Consider the following 13818-nt stretch of genomic DNA (forward strand, 5'->3'; position numbering starts at 1 on the left):
ACCGCGGGATTCCGTGTGGAAAGAACCAATCATGCAGCGCGGACGACTGCTCGTTTGGACTCCTGCGTGCTATTGTACATACTGGCGTCGGCCTAGCATCGCAAGTTGCCTGCCGCGCCGTGAATGCACGTGTAGCAACAGAAAAAATGAGCCAGGGAGTGCAGACTCTCTACCACTTGTATTCGGTACTTACCAAGATTCCAGAAGGTCTAACGATCGCCTGCCTCGGTAGCGCAGTAGGCAGCGCGTAAGTCTCATAATCTTAAGGTCGTGAGTTCGATCCTCACCCGGGGCATCTAATTTTCTGTGACTGAAGGTGGTGCTGTTGCTAGGGCGCCAACTTATTTCTTGTTTGTTATCCACAACGTTTCAACGCTTCAGCGGGAAAATGTTTACTTCCTGTTATTGCTACATACAGCTTCCCTATTCCTCTTCTCCCAGCAGAGCATGAAGCCAAAAGCATTGCTCTGCGACGTTTGAGGTGCGCGCCTTGCCAGTCAGTATGTGCAAAGATGCTCGCAAAGAGAGCGACAATGCGACAAGCGACCGTACGAACGGTCGAATGAAACGGCCGCATCCGGTGTGGTCTAGTGGCTAGGATACCTGGCTTTCACCCAGGAGGCCCGGGTTCGATTCCCGGTACCGGAACGGAATTTTTTCCACACTAATCGTGACAAGTTTGAGCTGTCCGAGCGGCCGTTTCCCGTCCTGCTCGCAATATAGCTACTGTTTCGTGACCGTCAGCAGAATATAGACTAGGGAAGCAGACACACGACGACCATAGGAATGGTGTATGGCTTCATGCCACCTGATTCCAGCGTAGGGCTGAGCAGCTGCATCTGCCGAGGCCCGTTAGCTCAGTTGGTTAGAGCGTCGTGCTAATAACGCGAAGGTCGTGGGTTCGATCCCCCCACGGGCCACTTCTCTTTTACTACTGCGAAAAGGCAGCGCCGATTTCAGCTGGCGAGTGTGATGACCAAATGATCATCACCCTGCGTGGAAGTTGACAGAGGATCCGAACCCGACTCGTCGGGAAGCACTACAGCATTCACTCGGCAATGGCCATAATATCTTGAATACACTGGTTAGAGAAAATGAAAGAAAATGTCCGATTGCCGATGCGTAACAACTTTGGCCCTTGTCAGTACTTGGGCGGGTGAGCGCATGGGAACACAGGGCACTATTGGCAGTTTTACTTCCTATTTTTGTTTCTCCTTTGTTTTCGGAGCTACAGCCCGATTCGGCCAGGGAGACGCCACCGTGAAATGAAGGGGGCGTGCTGTGTGTCCATCGCCTCGCCTCTCCTTACCTCTCTCAGTCGTTTCTCGTGCTTGTCGTTTTGATATAGGCCGATTTGAGAGCGTCAGCTCTCGCGTCAGCTGAGCAAAGTCGAGACAAGTCGAGACACACTAAGGGCTGGTATGCAGCGAGTAAGAGGGCGAAAAAACAATAGTTTAAGAGCGCGTGGCAAAAGTACTCATACGCGAAATTAAAAGCCTGCTGCGGTGGCCGGGAATCGAACCCGGATCAACTGCTTGGAAGGCAACTATGCTGACCATTACACCACCACCGCACAAGCGAGCGCCCCGCCACCGCGCTGAGTCGGCTTCCCGCCTGTCGGCAGCGGCCGAAGGTGATCGTACCCGGCAGGCGCATTTCGAGGCAGGCTAGGGGAGCACATCCAGACGCATTCGGACAGCGTATCCGCGCACATTTCGCATCCTTTGGCAAGAGTCGGCGCCGGCGACGCAAGAGTACGCAGAGGACCGCGTTCTGGCGGCATCTTTAAGCAGTGCAGTGCAGGATTCAGCGTCTGCAGCATCTTCTCCACAGAATGCTACGGCGCTTGACGGCAGTCCCACTTTCCCTTGAGACATCTGCTCGGGAAGCAGCGTGAAGGTACCGCTGGCCCGAGCATCGGTGGTTCAGTGGTAGAATGCTCGCCTGCCACGCGGGCGGCCCGGGTTCGATTCCCGGCCGATGCATCATTTTGTTTTTTCTCCGGTAGGGGTGCTGCGTGTCTTTCGCACTCGAACTGCGTGAGCCATGAGAATGAACCGCGGGATTCCGTGTGGAAAGAACCAATCATGCAGCGCGGACGACTGCTCGTTTGGACTCCTGCGTGCTATTGTACATACTGGCGTCGGCCTAGCATCGCAAGTTGCCTGCCGCGCCGTGAATGCACGTGTAGCAACAGAAAAAATGAGCCAGGGAGTGCAGACTCTCTACCACTTGTATTCGGTACTTACCAAGATTCCAGAAGGTCTAACGATCGCCTGCCTCGGTAGCGCAGTAGGCAGCGCGTAAGTCTCATAATCTTAAGGTCGTGAGTTCGATCCTCACCCGGGGCATCTAATTTTCTGTGACTGAAGGTGGTGCTGTTGCTAGGGCGCCAACTTATTTCTTGTTTGTTATCCACAACGTTTCAACGCTTCAGCGGGAAAATGTTTACTTCCTGTTATTGCTACATACAGCTTCCCTATTCCTCTTCTCCCAGCAGAGCATGAAGCCAAAAGCATTGCTCTGCGACGTTTGAGGTGCGCGCCTTGCCAGTCAGTATGTGCAAAGATGCTCGCAAAGAGAGCGACAATGCGACAAGCGACCGTACGAACGGTCGAATGAAACGGCCGCATCCGGTGTGGTCTAGTGGCTAGGATACCTGGCTTTCACCCAGGAGGCCCGGGTTCGATTCCCGGTACCGGAACGGAATTTTTTCCACACTAATCGTGACAAGTTTGAGCTGTCCGAGCGGCCGTTTCCCGTCCTGCTCGCAATATAGCTACTGTTTCGTGACCGTCAGCAGAATATAGACTAGGGAAGCAGACACACGACGACCATAGGAATGGTGTATGGCTTCATGCCACCTGATTCCAGCGTAGGGCTGAGCAGCTGCATCCGCCGAGGCCCGTTAGCTCAGTTGGTTAGAGCGTCGTGCTAATAACGCGAAGGTCGTGGGTTCGATCCCCCCACGGGCCACTTCTCTTTTACTACTGCGAAAAGGCAGCGCCGATTTCAGCTGGCGAGTGTGATGACCAAATGATCATCACCCTGCGTGGAAGTTGACAGAGGATCCGAACCCGACTCGTCGGGAAGCACTACAGCATTCACTCGGCAATGGCCATAATATCTTGAATACACTGGTTAGAGAAAATGAAAGAAAATGTCCGATTGCCGATGCGTAACAACTTTGGCCCTTGTCAGTACTTGGGCGGGTGAGCGCATGGGAACACAGGGCACTATTGGCAGTTTTACTTCCTATTTTTGTTTCTCCTTTGTTTTCGGAGCTACAGCCCGATTCGGCCAGGGAGACGCCACCGTGAAATGAAGGGGGCGTGCTGTGTGTCCATCGCCTCGCCTCTCCTTACCTCTCTCAGTCGTTTCTCGTGCTTGTCGTTTTGATATAGGCCGATTTGAGAGCGTCAGCTCTCGCGTCAGCTGAGCAAAGTCGAGACAAGTCGAGACACACTAAGGGCTGGTATGCAGCGAGTAAGAGGGCGAAAAAACAATAGTTTAAGAGCGCGTGGCAAAAGTACTCATACGCGAAATTAAAAGCCTGCTGCGGTGGCCGGGAATCGAACCCGGATCAACTGCTTGGAAGGCAACTATGCTGACCACTACACCACCACCGCACAAGCGAGCGCCCCGCCACCGCGCTGAGTCGGCTTCCCGCCTGTCGGCAGCGGCCGAAGGTGATCGTACCCGGCAGGCGCATTTCGAGGCAGGCTAGGGGAGCACATCCAGACGCATTCGGACAGCGTATCCGCGCACATTTCGCATCCTTTGGCAAGAGTCGGCGCCGGCGACGCAAGAGTACGCAGAGGACCGCGTTCTGGCGGCATCTTTAAGCAGTGCAGTGCAGGATTCAGCGTCTGCAGCATCTTCTCCACAGAATGCTACGGCGCTTGACGGCAGTCCCACTTTCCCTTGAGACATCTGCTCGGGAAGCAGCGTGAAGGTACCGCTGGCCCGAGCATCGGTGGTTCAGTGGTAGAATGCTCGCCTGCCACGCGGGCGGCCCGGGTTCGATTCCCGGCCGATGCATCATTTTGTTTTTTCTCCGGTAGGGGTGCTGCGTGTCTTTCGCACTCGAACTGCGTGAGCCATGAGAATGAACCGCGGGATTCCGTGTGGAAAGAACCAATCATGCAGCGCGGACGACTGCTCGTTTGGACTCCTGCGTGCTATTGTACATACTGGCGTCGGCCTAGCATCGCAAGTTGCCTGCCGCGCCGTGAATGCACGTGTAGCAACAGAAAAAATGAGCCAGGGAGTGCAGACTCTCTACCACTTGTATTCGGTACTTACCAAGATTCCAGAAGGTCTAACGATCGCCTGCCTCGGTAGCGCAGTAGGCAGCGCGTAAGTCTCATAATCTTAAGGTCGTGAGTTCGATCCTCACCCGGGGCATCTAATTTTCTGTGACTGAAGGTGGTGCTGTTGCTAGGGCGCCAACTTATTTCTTGTTTGTTATCCACAACGTTTCAACGCTTCAGCGGGAAAATGTTTACTTCCTGTTATTGCTACATACAGCTTCCCTATTCCTCTTCTCCCAGCAGAGCATGAAGCCAAAAGCATTGCTCTGCGACGTTTGAGGTGCGCGCCTTGCCAGTCAGTATGTGCAAAGATGCTCGCAAAGAGAGCGACAATGCGACAAGCGACCGTACGAACGGTCGAATGAAACGGCCGCATCCGGTGTGGTCTAGTGGCTAGGATACCTGGCTTTCACCCAGGAGGCCCGGGTTCGATTCCCGGTACCGGAACGGAATTTTTTCCACACTAATCGTGACAAGTTTGAGCTGTCCGAGCGGCCGTTTCCCGTCCTGCTCGCAATATAGCTACTGTTTCGTGACCGTCAGCAGAATATAGACTAGGGAAGCAGACACACGACGACCATAGGAATGGTGTATGGCTTCATGCCACCTGATTCCAGCGTAGGGCTGAGCAGCTGCATCCGCCGAGGCCCGTTAGCTCAGTTGGTTAGAGCGTCGTGCTAATAACGCGAAGGTCGTGGGTTCGATCCCCCCACGGGCCACTTCTCTTTTACTACTGCGAAAAGGCAGCGCCGATTTCAGCTGGCGAGTGTGATGACCAAATGATCATCACCCTGCGTGGAAGTTGACAGAGGATCCGAACCCGACTCGTCGGGAAGCACTACAGCATTCACTCGGCAATGGCCATAATATCTTGAATACACTGGTTAGAGAAAATGAAAGAAAATGTCCGATTGCCGATGCGTAACAACTTTGGCCCTTGTCAGTACTTGGGCGGGTGAGCGCATGGGAACACAGGGCACTATTGGCAGTTTTACTTCCTATTTTTGTTTCTCCTTTGTTTTCGGAGCTACAGCCCGATTCGGCCAGGGAGACGCCACCGTGAAATGAAGGGGGCGTGCTGTGTGTCCATCGCCTCGCCTCTCCTTACCTCTCTCAGTCGTTTCTCGTGCTTGTCGTTTTGATATAGGCCGATTTGAGAGCGTCAGCTCTCGCGTCAGCTGAGCAAAGTCGAGACAAGTCGAGACACACTAAGGGCTGGTATGCAGCGAGTAAGAGGGCGAAAAAACAATAGTTTAAGAGCGCGTGGCAAAAGTACTCATACGCGAAATTAAAAGCCTGCTGCGGTGGCCGGGAATCGAACCCGGATCAACTGCTTGGAAGGCAACTATGCTGACCACTACACCACCACCGCACAAGCGAGCGCCCCGCCACCGCGCTGAGTCGGCTTCCCGCCTGTCGGCAGCGGCCGAAGGTGATCGTACCCGGCAGGCGCATTTCGAGGCAGGCTAGGGGAGCACATCCAGACGCATTCGGACAGCGTATCCGCGCACATTTCGCATCCTTTGGCAAGAGTCGGCGCCGGCGACGCAAGAGTACGCAGAGGACCGCGTTCTGGCGGCATCTTTAAGCAGTGCAGTGCAGGATTCAGCGTCTGCAGCATCTTCTCCACAGAATGCTACGGCGCTTGACGGCAGTCCCACTTTCCCTTGAGACATCTGCTCGGGAAGCAGCGTGAAGGTACCGCTGGCCCGAGCATCGGTGGTTCAGTGGTAGAATGCTCGCCTGCCACGCGGGCGGCCCGGGTTCGATTCCCGGCCGATGCATCATTTTGTTTTTTCTCCGGTAGGGGTGCTGCGTGTCTTTCGCACTCGAACTGCGTGAGCCATGAGAATGAACCGCGGGATTCCGTGTGGAAAGAACCAATCATGCAGCGCGGACGACTGCTCGTTTGGACTCCTGCGTGCTATTGTACATACTGGCGTCGGCCTAGCATCGCAAGTTGCCTGCCGCGCCGTGAATGCACGTGTAGCAACAGAAAAAATGAGCCAGGGAGTGCAGACTCTCTACCACTTGTATTCGGTACTTACCAAGATTCCAGAAGGTCTAACGATCGCCTGCCTCGGTAGCGCAGTAGGCAGCGCGTAAGTCTCATAATCTTAAGGTCGTGAGTTCGATCCTCACCCGGGGCATCTAATTTTCTGTGACTGAAGGTGGTGCTGTTGCTAGGGCGCCAACTTATTTCTTGTTTGTTATCCACAACGTTTCGACGCTTCAGCGGGAAAATGTTTACTTCCTGTTATTGCTACATACAGCTTCCCTATTCCTCTTCTCCCAGCAGAGCATGAAGCCAAAAGCATTGCTCTGCGACGTTTGAGGTGCGCGCCTTGCCAGTCAGTATGTGCAAAGATGCTCGCAAAGAGAGCGACAATGCGACAAGCGACCGTACGAACGGTCGAATGAAACGGCCGCATCCGGTGTGGTCTAGTGGCTAGGATACCTGGCTTTCACCCAGGAGGCCCGGGTTCGATTCCCGGTACCGGAACGGAATTTTTTCCACACTAATCGTGACAAGTTTGAGCTGTCCGAGCGGCCGTTTCCCGTCCTGCTCGCAATATAGCTACTGTTTCGTGACCGTCAGCAGAATATAGACTAGGGAAGCAGACACACGACGACCATAGGAATGGTGTATGGCTTCATGCCACCTGATTCCAGCGTAGGGCTGAGCAGCTGCATCTGCCGAGGCCCGTTAGCTCAGTTGGTTAGAGCGTCGTGCTAATAACGCGAAGGTCGTGGGTTCGATCCCCCCACGGGCCACTTCTCTTTTACTACTGCGAAAAGGCAGCGCCGATTTCAGCTGGCGAGTGTGATGACCAAATGATCATCACCCTGCGTGGAAGTTGACAGAGGATCCGAACCCGACTCGTCGGGAAGCACTACAGCATTCACTCGGCAATGGCCATAATATCTTGAATACACTGGTTAGAGAAAATGAAAGAAAATGTCCGATTGCCGATGCGTAACAACTTTGGCCCTTGTCAGTACTTGGGCGGGTGAGCGCATGGGAACACAGGGCACTATTGGCAGTTTTACTTCCTATTTTTGTTTCTCCTTTGTTTTCGGAGCTACAGCCCGATTCGGCCAGGGAGACGCCACCGTGAAATGAAGGGGGCGTGCTGTGTGTCCATCGCCTCGCCTCTCCTTACCTCTCTCAGTCGTTTCTCGTGCTTGTCGTTTTGATATAGGCCGATTTGAGAGCGTCAGCTCTCGCGTCAGCTGAGCAAAGTCGAGACAAGTCGAGACACACTAAGGGCTGGTATGCAGCGAGTAAGAGGGCGAAAAAACAATAGTTTAAGAGCGCGTGGCAAAAGTACTCATACGCGAAATTAAAAGCCTGCTGCGGTGGCCGGGAATCGAACCCGGATCAACTGCTTGGAAGGCAACTATGCTGACCACTACACCACCACCGCACAAGCGAGCGCCCCGCCACCGCGCTGAGTCGGCTTCCCGCCTGTCGGCAGCGGCCGAAGGTGATCGTACCCGGCAGGCGCATTTCGAGGCAGGCTAGGGGAGCACATCCAGACGCATTCGGACAGCGTATCCGCGCACATTTCGCATCCTTTGGCAAGAGTCGGCGCCGGCGACGCAAGAGTACGCAGAGGACCGCGTTCTGGCGGCATCTTTAAGCAGTGCAGTGCAGGATTCAGCGTCTGCAGCATCTTCTCCACAGAATGCTACGGCGCTTGACGGCAGTCCCACTTTCCCTTGAGACATCTGCTCGGGAAGCAGCGTGAAGGTACCGCTGGCCCGAGCATCGGTGGTTCAGTGGTAGAATGCTCGCCTGCCACGCGGGCGGCCCGGGTTCGATTCCCGGCCGATGCATCATTTTGTTTTTTCTCCGGTAGGGGTGCTGCGTGTCTTTCGCACTCGAACTGCGTGAGCCATGAGAATGAACCGCGGGATTCCGTGTGGAAAGAACCAATCATGCAGCGCGGACGACTGCTCGTTTGGACTCCTGCGTGCTATTGTACATACTGGCGTCGGCCTAGCATCGCAAGTTGCCTGCCGCGCCGTGAATGCACGTGTAGCAACAGAAAAAATGAGCCAGGGAGTGCAGACTCTCTACCACTTGTATTCGGTACTTACCAAGATTCCAGAAGGTCTAACGATCGCCTGCCTCGGTAGCGCAGTAGGCAGCGCGTAAGTCTCATAATCTTAAGGTCGTGAGTTCGATCGTCACCCGGGGCATCTAATTTTCTGTGACTGAAGGTGGTGCTGTTGCTAGGGCGCCAACTTATTTCTTGTTTGTTATCCACAACGTTTCAACGCTTCAGCGGGAAAATGTTTACTTCCTGTTATTGCTACATACAGCTTCCCTATTCCTCTTCTCCCAGCAGAGCATGAAGCCAAAAGCATTGCTCTGCGACGTTTGAGGTGCGCGCCTTGCCAGTCAGTATGTGCAAAGATGCTCGCAAAGAGAGCGACAATGCGACAAGCGACCGTACGAACGGTCGAATGAAACGGCCGCATCCGGTGTGGTCTAGTGGCTAGGATACCTGGCTTTCACCCAGGAGGCCCGGGTTCGATTCCCGGTACCGGAACGGAATTTTTTCCACACTAATCGTGACAAGTTTGAGCTGTCCGAGCGGCCGTTTCCCGTCCTGCTCGCAATATAGCTACTGTTTCGTGACCGTCAGCAGAATATAGACTAGGGAAGCAGACACACGACGACCATAGGAATGGTGTATGGCTTCATGCCACCTGATTCCAGCGTAGGGCTGAGCAGCTGCATCTGCCGAGGCCCGTTAGCTCAGTTGGTTAGAGCGTCGTGCTAATAACGCGAAGGTCGTGGGTTCGATCCCCCCACGGGCCACTTCTCTTTTACTACTGCGAAAAGGCAGCGCCGATTTCAGCTGGCGAGTGTGATGACCAAATGATCATCACCCTGCGTGGAAGTTGACAGAGGATCCGAACCCGACTCGTCGGGAAGCACTACAGCATTCACTCGGCAATGGCCATAATATCTTGAATACACTGGTTAGAGAAAATGAAAGAAAATGTCCGATTGCCGATGCGTAACAACTTTGGCCCTTGTCAGTACTTGGGCGGGTGAGCGCATGGGAACACAGGGCACTATTGGCAGTTTTACTTCCTATTTTTGTTTCTCCTTTGTTTTCGGAGCTACAGCCCGATTCGGCCAGGGAGACGCCACCGTGAAATGAAGGGGGCGTGCTGTGTGTCCATCGCCTCGCCTCTCCTTACCTCTCTCAGTCGTTTCTCGTGCTTGTCGTTTTGATATAGGCCGATTTGAGAGCGTCAGCTCTCGCGTCAGCTGAGCAAAGTCGAGACAAGTCGAGACACACTAAGGGCTGGTATGCAGCGAGTAAGAGGGCGAAAAAACAATAGTTTAAGAGCGCGTGGCAAAAGTACTCATACGCGAAATTAAAAGCCTGCTGCGGTGGCCGGGAATCGAACCCGGATCAACTGCTTGGAAGGCAACTATGCTGACCACTACACCACCACCGCACAAGCGAGCGCCCCGCCACCGCGCTGAGTCGGCTTCCCGCCTGTCGGCAGCGGCCGAAGGTGATCGTACCCGGCAGGCGCATTTCGAGGCAGGCTAGGGGAGCACATCCAGACGCATTCGGACAGCGTATCCGCGCACATTTCGCATCCTTTGGCAAGAGTCGGCGCCGGCGACGCAAGAGTACGCAGAGGACCGCGTTCTGGCGGCATCTTTAAGCAGTGCAGTGCAGGATTCAGCGTCTGCAGCATCTTCTCCACAGAATGCTACGGCGCTTGACGGCAGTCCCACTTTCCCTTGAGACATCTGCTCGGGAAGCAGCGTGAAGGTACCGCTGGCCCGAGCATCGGTGGTTCAGTGGTAGAATGCTCGCCTGCCACGCGGGCGGCCCGGGTTCGATTCCCGGCCGATGCATCATTTTGTTTTTTCTCCGGTAGGGGTGCTGCGTGTCTTTCGCACTCGAACTGCGTGAGCCATGAGAATGAACCGCGGGATTCCGTGTGGAAAGAACCAATCATGCAGCGCGGACGACTGCTCGTTTGGACTCCTGCGTGCTATTGTACATACTGGCGTCGGCCTAGCATCGCAAGTTGCCTGCCGCGCCGTGAATGCACGTGTAGCAACAGAAAAAATGAGCCAGGGAGTGCAGACTCTCTACCACTTGTATTCGGTACTTACCAAGATTCCAGAAGGTCTAACGATCGCCTGCCTCGGTAGCGCAGTAGGCAGCGCGTAAGTCTCATAATCTTAAGGTCGTGAGTTCGATCCTCACCCGGGGCATCTAATTTTCTGTGACTGAAGGTGGTGCTGTTGCTAGGGCGCCAACTTATTTCTTGTTTGTTATCCACAACGTTTCAACGCTTCAGCGGGAAAATGTTTACTTCCTGTTATTGCTACATACAGCTTCCCTATTCCTCTTCTCCCAGCAGAGCATGAAGCCAAAAGCATTGCTCTGCGACGTTTGAGGTGCGCGCCTTGCCAGTCAGTATGTGCAAAGATGCTCGCAAAGAGAGCGACAATGCGACAAGCGACCGTACGAACGGTCGAATGAAACGGCCGCATCCGGTGTGGTCTAGTGGCTAGGATACCTGGCTTTCACCCAGGAGGCCCGGGTTCGATTCCCGGTACCGGAACGGAATTTTTTCCACACTAATCGTGACAAGTTTGAGCTGTCCGAGCGGCCGTTTCCCGTCCTGCTCGCAATATAGCTACTGTTTCGTGACCGTCAGCAGAATATAGACTAGGGAAGCAGACACACGACGACCATAGGAATGGTGTATGGCTTCATGCCACCTGATTCCAGCGTAGGGCTGAGCAGCTGCATCTGCCGAGGCCCGTTAGCTCAGTTGGTTAGAGCGTCGTGCTAATAACGCGAAGGTCGTGGGTTCGATCCCCCCACGGGCCACTTCTCTTTTACTACTGCGAAAAGGCAGCGCCGATTTCAGCTGGCGAGTGTGATGACCAAATGATCATCACCCTGCGTGGAAGTTGACAGAGGATCCGAACCCGACTCGTCGGGAAGCACTACAGCATTCACTCGGCAATGGCCATAATATCTTGAATACACTGGTTAGAGAAAATGAAAGAAAATGTCCGATTGCCGATGCGTAACAACTTTGGCCCTTGTCAGTACTTGGGCGGGTGAGCGCATGGGAACACAGGGCACTATTGGAAGTTTTACTTCCTATTTTTGTTTCTCCTTTGTTTTCGGAGCTACAGCCCGATTCGGCCAGGGAGACGCCACCGTGAAATGAAGGGGGCGTGCTGTGTGTCCATCGCCTCGCCTCTCCTTACCTCTCTCAGTCGTTTCTCGTGCTTGTCGTTTTGATATAGGCCGATTTGAGAGCGTCAGCTCTCGCGTCAGCTGAGCAAAGTCGAGACAAGTCGAGACACACTAAGGGCTGGTATGCAGCGAGTAAGAGGGCGAAAAAACAATAGTTTAAGAGCGCGTGGCAAAAGTACTCATACGCGAAATTAAAAGCCTGCTGCGGTGGCCGGGAATCGAACCCGGATCAACTGCTTGGAAGGCAACTATGCTGACCATTACACCACCACCGCACAAGCGAGCGCCCCGCCACCGCGCTGAGTCGGCTTCCCGCCTGTCGGCAGCGGCCGAAGGTGATCATACCCGGCAGGCGCATTTCGAGGCAGGCTAGGGGAGCACATCCAGACGCATTCGGACAGCGTATCCGCGCACATTTCGCATCCTTTGGCAAGAGTCGGCGCCGGCGACGCAAGAGTACGCAGAGGACCGCGTTCTGGCGGCATCTTTAAGCAGTGCAGTGCAGGATTCAGCGTCTGCAGCATCTTCTCCACAGAATGCTACGGCGCTTGACGGCAGTCCCACTTTCCCTTGAGACATCTGCTCGGGAAGCAGCGTGAAGGTACCGCTGGCCCGAGCATCGGTGGTTCAGTGGTAGAATGCTCGCCTGCCACGCGGGCGGCCCGGGTTCGATTCCCGGCCGATGCATCATTTTGTTTTTTCTCCGGTAGGGGTGCTGCGTGTCTTTCGCACTCGAACTGCGTGAGCCATGAGAATGAACCGCGGGATTCCGTGTGGAAAGAACCAATCATGCAGCGCGGACGACTGCTCGTTTGGACTCCTGCGTGCTATTGTACATACTGGCGTCGGCCTAGCATCGCAAGTTGCCTGCCGCGCCGTGAATGCACGTGTAGCAACAGAAAAAATGAGCCAGGGAGTGCAGACTCTCTACCACTTGTATTCGGTACTTACCAAGATTCCATAAGGTCTAACGATCGCCTGCCTCGGTAGCGCAGTAGGCAGCGCGTAAGTCTCATAATCTTAAGGTCGTGAGTTCGATCCTCACCCGGGGCATCTAATTTTCTGTGACTGAAGGTGGTGCTGTTGCTAGGGCGCCAACTTATTTCTTGTTTGTTATCCACAACGTTTCGACGCTTCAGCGGGAAAATGTTTACTTCCTGTTATTGCTACATACAGCTTCCCTATTCCTCTTCTCCCAGCAGAGCATGAAGCCAAAAGCATTGCTCTGCGACGTTTGAGGTGCGCGCCTTGCCAGTCAGTATGTGCAAAGATGCTCGCAAAGAGAGCGACAATGCGACAAGCGACCGTACGAACGGTCGAATGAAACGGCCGCATCCGGTGTGGTCTAGTGGCTAGGATACCTGGCTTTCACCCAGGAGGCCCGGGTTCGATTCCCGGTACCGGAACGGAATTTTTTCCACACTAATCGTGACAAGTTTGAGCTGTCCGAGCGGCCGTTTCCCGTCCTGCTCGCAATATAGCTACTGTTTCGTGACCGTCAGCAGAATATAGACTAGGGAAGCAGACACACGACGACCATAGGAATGGTGTATGGCTTCATGCCACCTGATTCCAGCGTAGGGCTGAGCAGCTGCATCTGCCGAGGCCCGTTAGCTCAGTTGGTTAGAGCGTCGTGCTAATAACGCGAAGGTCGTGGGTTCGATCCCCCCACGGGCCACTTCTCTTTTACTACTGCGAAAAGGCAGCGCCGATTTCAGCTGGCGAGTGTGATGACCAAATGATCATCACCCTGCGTGGAAGTTGACAGAGGATCCGAACCCGACTCGTCGGGAAGCACTACAGCATTCACTCGGCAATGGCCATAATATCTTGAATACACTGGTTAGAGAAAATGAAAGAAAATGTCCGATTGCCGATGCGTAACAACTTTGGCCCTTGTCAGTACTTGGGCGGGTGAGCGCATGGGAACACAGGGCACTATTGGCAGTTTTACTTCCTATTTTTGTTTCTCCTTTGTTTTCGGAGCTACAGCCCGATTCGGCCAGGGAGACGCCACCGTGAAATGAAGGGGGCGTGCTGTGTGTCCATCGCCTCGCCTCTCCTTACCTCTCTCAGTCGTTTCTCGTGCTTGTCGTTTTGATATAGGCCGATTTGAGAGCGTCAGCTCTCGCGTCAGCTGAGCAAAGTCGAGACAAGTCGAGACACACTAAGGGCTGGTATGCAGCGAGTAAGAGGGCGAAAAAACAATAGTTTAAGAGCGCGTGGCAAAAGTACTCATA

The 13818-nt window shown here is 54.3% G+C and overlaps 33 non-coding genes across 33 annotated transcripts; 27 read left to right on the top strand and 6 right to left on the bottom strand.

Moving 5' to 3' along the window:
* The first annotated feature begins 222 nt into the window (after positions 1–222).
* Trnam-cau lies at positions 223–295 on the top strand. Its single transcript has one exon. It is a non-coding gene; the product is annotated as a tRNA-Met (tRNA).
* Positions 296–576: 281 nt separating this feature from the next.
* Trnae-uuc lies at positions 577–648 on the top strand. The gene has a single exon. It is a non-coding gene; the product is annotated as a tRNA-Glu (tRNA).
* Positions 649–846: 198 nt separating this feature from the next.
* On the top strand, positions 847–920 carry Trnai-aau. The gene has a single exon. It is a non-coding gene; the product is annotated as a tRNA-Ile (tRNA).
* Positions 921–1501: 581 nt separating this feature from the next.
* On the bottom strand, positions 1502–1573 carry Trnag-ucc. The gene has a single exon. It is a non-coding gene; the product is annotated as a tRNA-Gly (tRNA).
* Positions 1574–1914: 341 nt separating this feature from the next.
* Positions 1915–1985, top strand: Trnag-gcc. Its single transcript has one exon. It is a non-coding gene; the product is annotated as a tRNA-Gly (tRNA).
* Positions 1986–2278: 293 nt separating this feature from the next.
* Positions 2279–2351, top strand: Trnam-cau. The gene has a single exon. It is a non-coding gene; the product is annotated as a tRNA-Met (tRNA).
* A 281-nt stretch (positions 2352–2632) lies between these two features.
* Positions 2633–2704, top strand: Trnae-uuc. The gene has a single exon. It is a non-coding gene; the product is annotated as a tRNA-Glu (tRNA).
* Positions 2705–2902: 198 nt separating this feature from the next.
* Trnai-aau lies at positions 2903–2976 on the top strand. Its single transcript has one exon. It is a non-coding gene; the product is annotated as a tRNA-Ile (tRNA).
* Positions 2977–3557: 581 nt separating this feature from the next.
* Trnag-ucc lies at positions 3558–3629 on the bottom strand. The gene has a single exon. It is a non-coding gene; the product is annotated as a tRNA-Gly (tRNA).
* A 341-nt stretch (positions 3630–3970) lies between these two features.
* Positions 3971–4041, top strand: Trnag-gcc. The gene has a single exon. It is a non-coding gene; the product is annotated as a tRNA-Gly (tRNA).
* Positions 4042–4334: 293 nt separating this feature from the next.
* Positions 4335–4407, top strand: Trnam-cau. Its single transcript has one exon. It is a non-coding gene; the product is annotated as a tRNA-Met (tRNA).
* A 281-nt stretch (positions 4408–4688) lies between these two features.
* On the top strand, positions 4689–4760 carry Trnae-uuc. Its single transcript has one exon. It is a non-coding gene; the product is annotated as a tRNA-Glu (tRNA).
* A 198-nt stretch (positions 4761–4958) lies between these two features.
* On the top strand, positions 4959–5032 carry Trnai-aau. Its single transcript has one exon. It is a non-coding gene; the product is annotated as a tRNA-Ile (tRNA).
* Positions 5033–5613: 581 nt separating this feature from the next.
* Trnag-ucc lies at positions 5614–5685 on the bottom strand. The gene has a single exon. It is a non-coding gene; the product is annotated as a tRNA-Gly (tRNA).
* Positions 5686–6026: 341 nt separating this feature from the next.
* Positions 6027–6097, top strand: Trnag-gcc. Its single transcript has one exon. It is a non-coding gene; the product is annotated as a tRNA-Gly (tRNA).
* Positions 6098–6390: 293 nt separating this feature from the next.
* Positions 6391–6463, top strand: Trnam-cau. The gene has a single exon. It is a non-coding gene; the product is annotated as a tRNA-Met (tRNA).
* A 281-nt stretch (positions 6464–6744) lies between these two features.
* Positions 6745–6816, top strand: Trnae-uuc. Its single transcript has one exon. It is a non-coding gene; the product is annotated as a tRNA-Glu (tRNA).
* A 198-nt stretch (positions 6817–7014) lies between these two features.
* Positions 7015–7088, top strand: Trnai-aau. Its single transcript has one exon. It is a non-coding gene; the product is annotated as a tRNA-Ile (tRNA).
* A 581-nt stretch (positions 7089–7669) lies between these two features.
* Positions 7670–7741, bottom strand: Trnag-ucc. The gene has a single exon. It is a non-coding gene; the product is annotated as a tRNA-Gly (tRNA).
* A 341-nt stretch (positions 7742–8082) lies between these two features.
* Trnag-gcc lies at positions 8083–8153 on the top strand. Its single transcript has one exon. It is a non-coding gene; the product is annotated as a tRNA-Gly (tRNA).
* A 293-nt stretch (positions 8154–8446) lies between these two features.
* Positions 8447–8519, top strand: Trnam-cau. The gene has a single exon. It is a non-coding gene; the product is annotated as a tRNA-Met (tRNA).
* A 281-nt stretch (positions 8520–8800) lies between these two features.
* Trnae-uuc lies at positions 8801–8872 on the top strand. Its single transcript has one exon. It is a non-coding gene; the product is annotated as a tRNA-Glu (tRNA).
* A 198-nt stretch (positions 8873–9070) lies between these two features.
* Positions 9071–9144, top strand: Trnai-aau. The gene has a single exon. It is a non-coding gene; the product is annotated as a tRNA-Ile (tRNA).
* Positions 9145–9725: 581 nt separating this feature from the next.
* Trnag-ucc lies at positions 9726–9797 on the bottom strand. Its single transcript has one exon. It is a non-coding gene; the product is annotated as a tRNA-Gly (tRNA).
* Positions 9798–10138: 341 nt separating this feature from the next.
* On the top strand, positions 10139–10209 carry Trnag-gcc. Its single transcript has one exon. It is a non-coding gene; the product is annotated as a tRNA-Gly (tRNA).
* A 293-nt stretch (positions 10210–10502) lies between these two features.
* On the top strand, positions 10503–10575 carry Trnam-cau. Its single transcript has one exon. It is a non-coding gene; the product is annotated as a tRNA-Met (tRNA).
* Positions 10576–10856: 281 nt separating this feature from the next.
* Trnae-uuc lies at positions 10857–10928 on the top strand. Its single transcript has one exon. It is a non-coding gene; the product is annotated as a tRNA-Glu (tRNA).
* A 198-nt stretch (positions 10929–11126) lies between these two features.
* On the top strand, positions 11127–11200 carry Trnai-aau. Its single transcript has one exon. It is a non-coding gene; the product is annotated as a tRNA-Ile (tRNA).
* Positions 11201–11781: 581 nt separating this feature from the next.
* On the bottom strand, positions 11782–11853 carry Trnag-ucc. The gene has a single exon. It is a non-coding gene; the product is annotated as a tRNA-Gly (tRNA).
* A 341-nt stretch (positions 11854–12194) lies between these two features.
* Trnag-gcc lies at positions 12195–12265 on the top strand. Its single transcript has one exon. It is a non-coding gene; the product is annotated as a tRNA-Gly (tRNA).
* A 293-nt stretch (positions 12266–12558) lies between these two features.
* Positions 12559–12631, top strand: Trnam-cau. Its single transcript has one exon. It is a non-coding gene; the product is annotated as a tRNA-Met (tRNA).
* A 281-nt stretch (positions 12632–12912) lies between these two features.
* Trnae-uuc lies at positions 12913–12984 on the top strand. The gene has a single exon. It is a non-coding gene; the product is annotated as a tRNA-Glu (tRNA).
* A 198-nt stretch (positions 12985–13182) lies between these two features.
* Positions 13183–13256, top strand: Trnai-aau. Its single transcript has one exon. It is a non-coding gene; the product is annotated as a tRNA-Ile (tRNA).
* The last annotated feature ends 562 nt before the right edge of the window (positions 13257–13818 follow it).

Source organism: Schistocerca americana, unplaced genomic scaffold, assembly GCF_021461395.2.
Source record: "Schistocerca americana isolate TAMUIC-IGC-003095 unplaced genomic scaffold, iqSchAmer2.1 HiC_scaffold_116, whole genome shotgun sequence".
NCBI classification, from domain to species: Eukaryota; Metazoa; Arthropoda; class Insecta; order Orthoptera; family Acrididae; genus Schistocerca; species Schistocerca americana.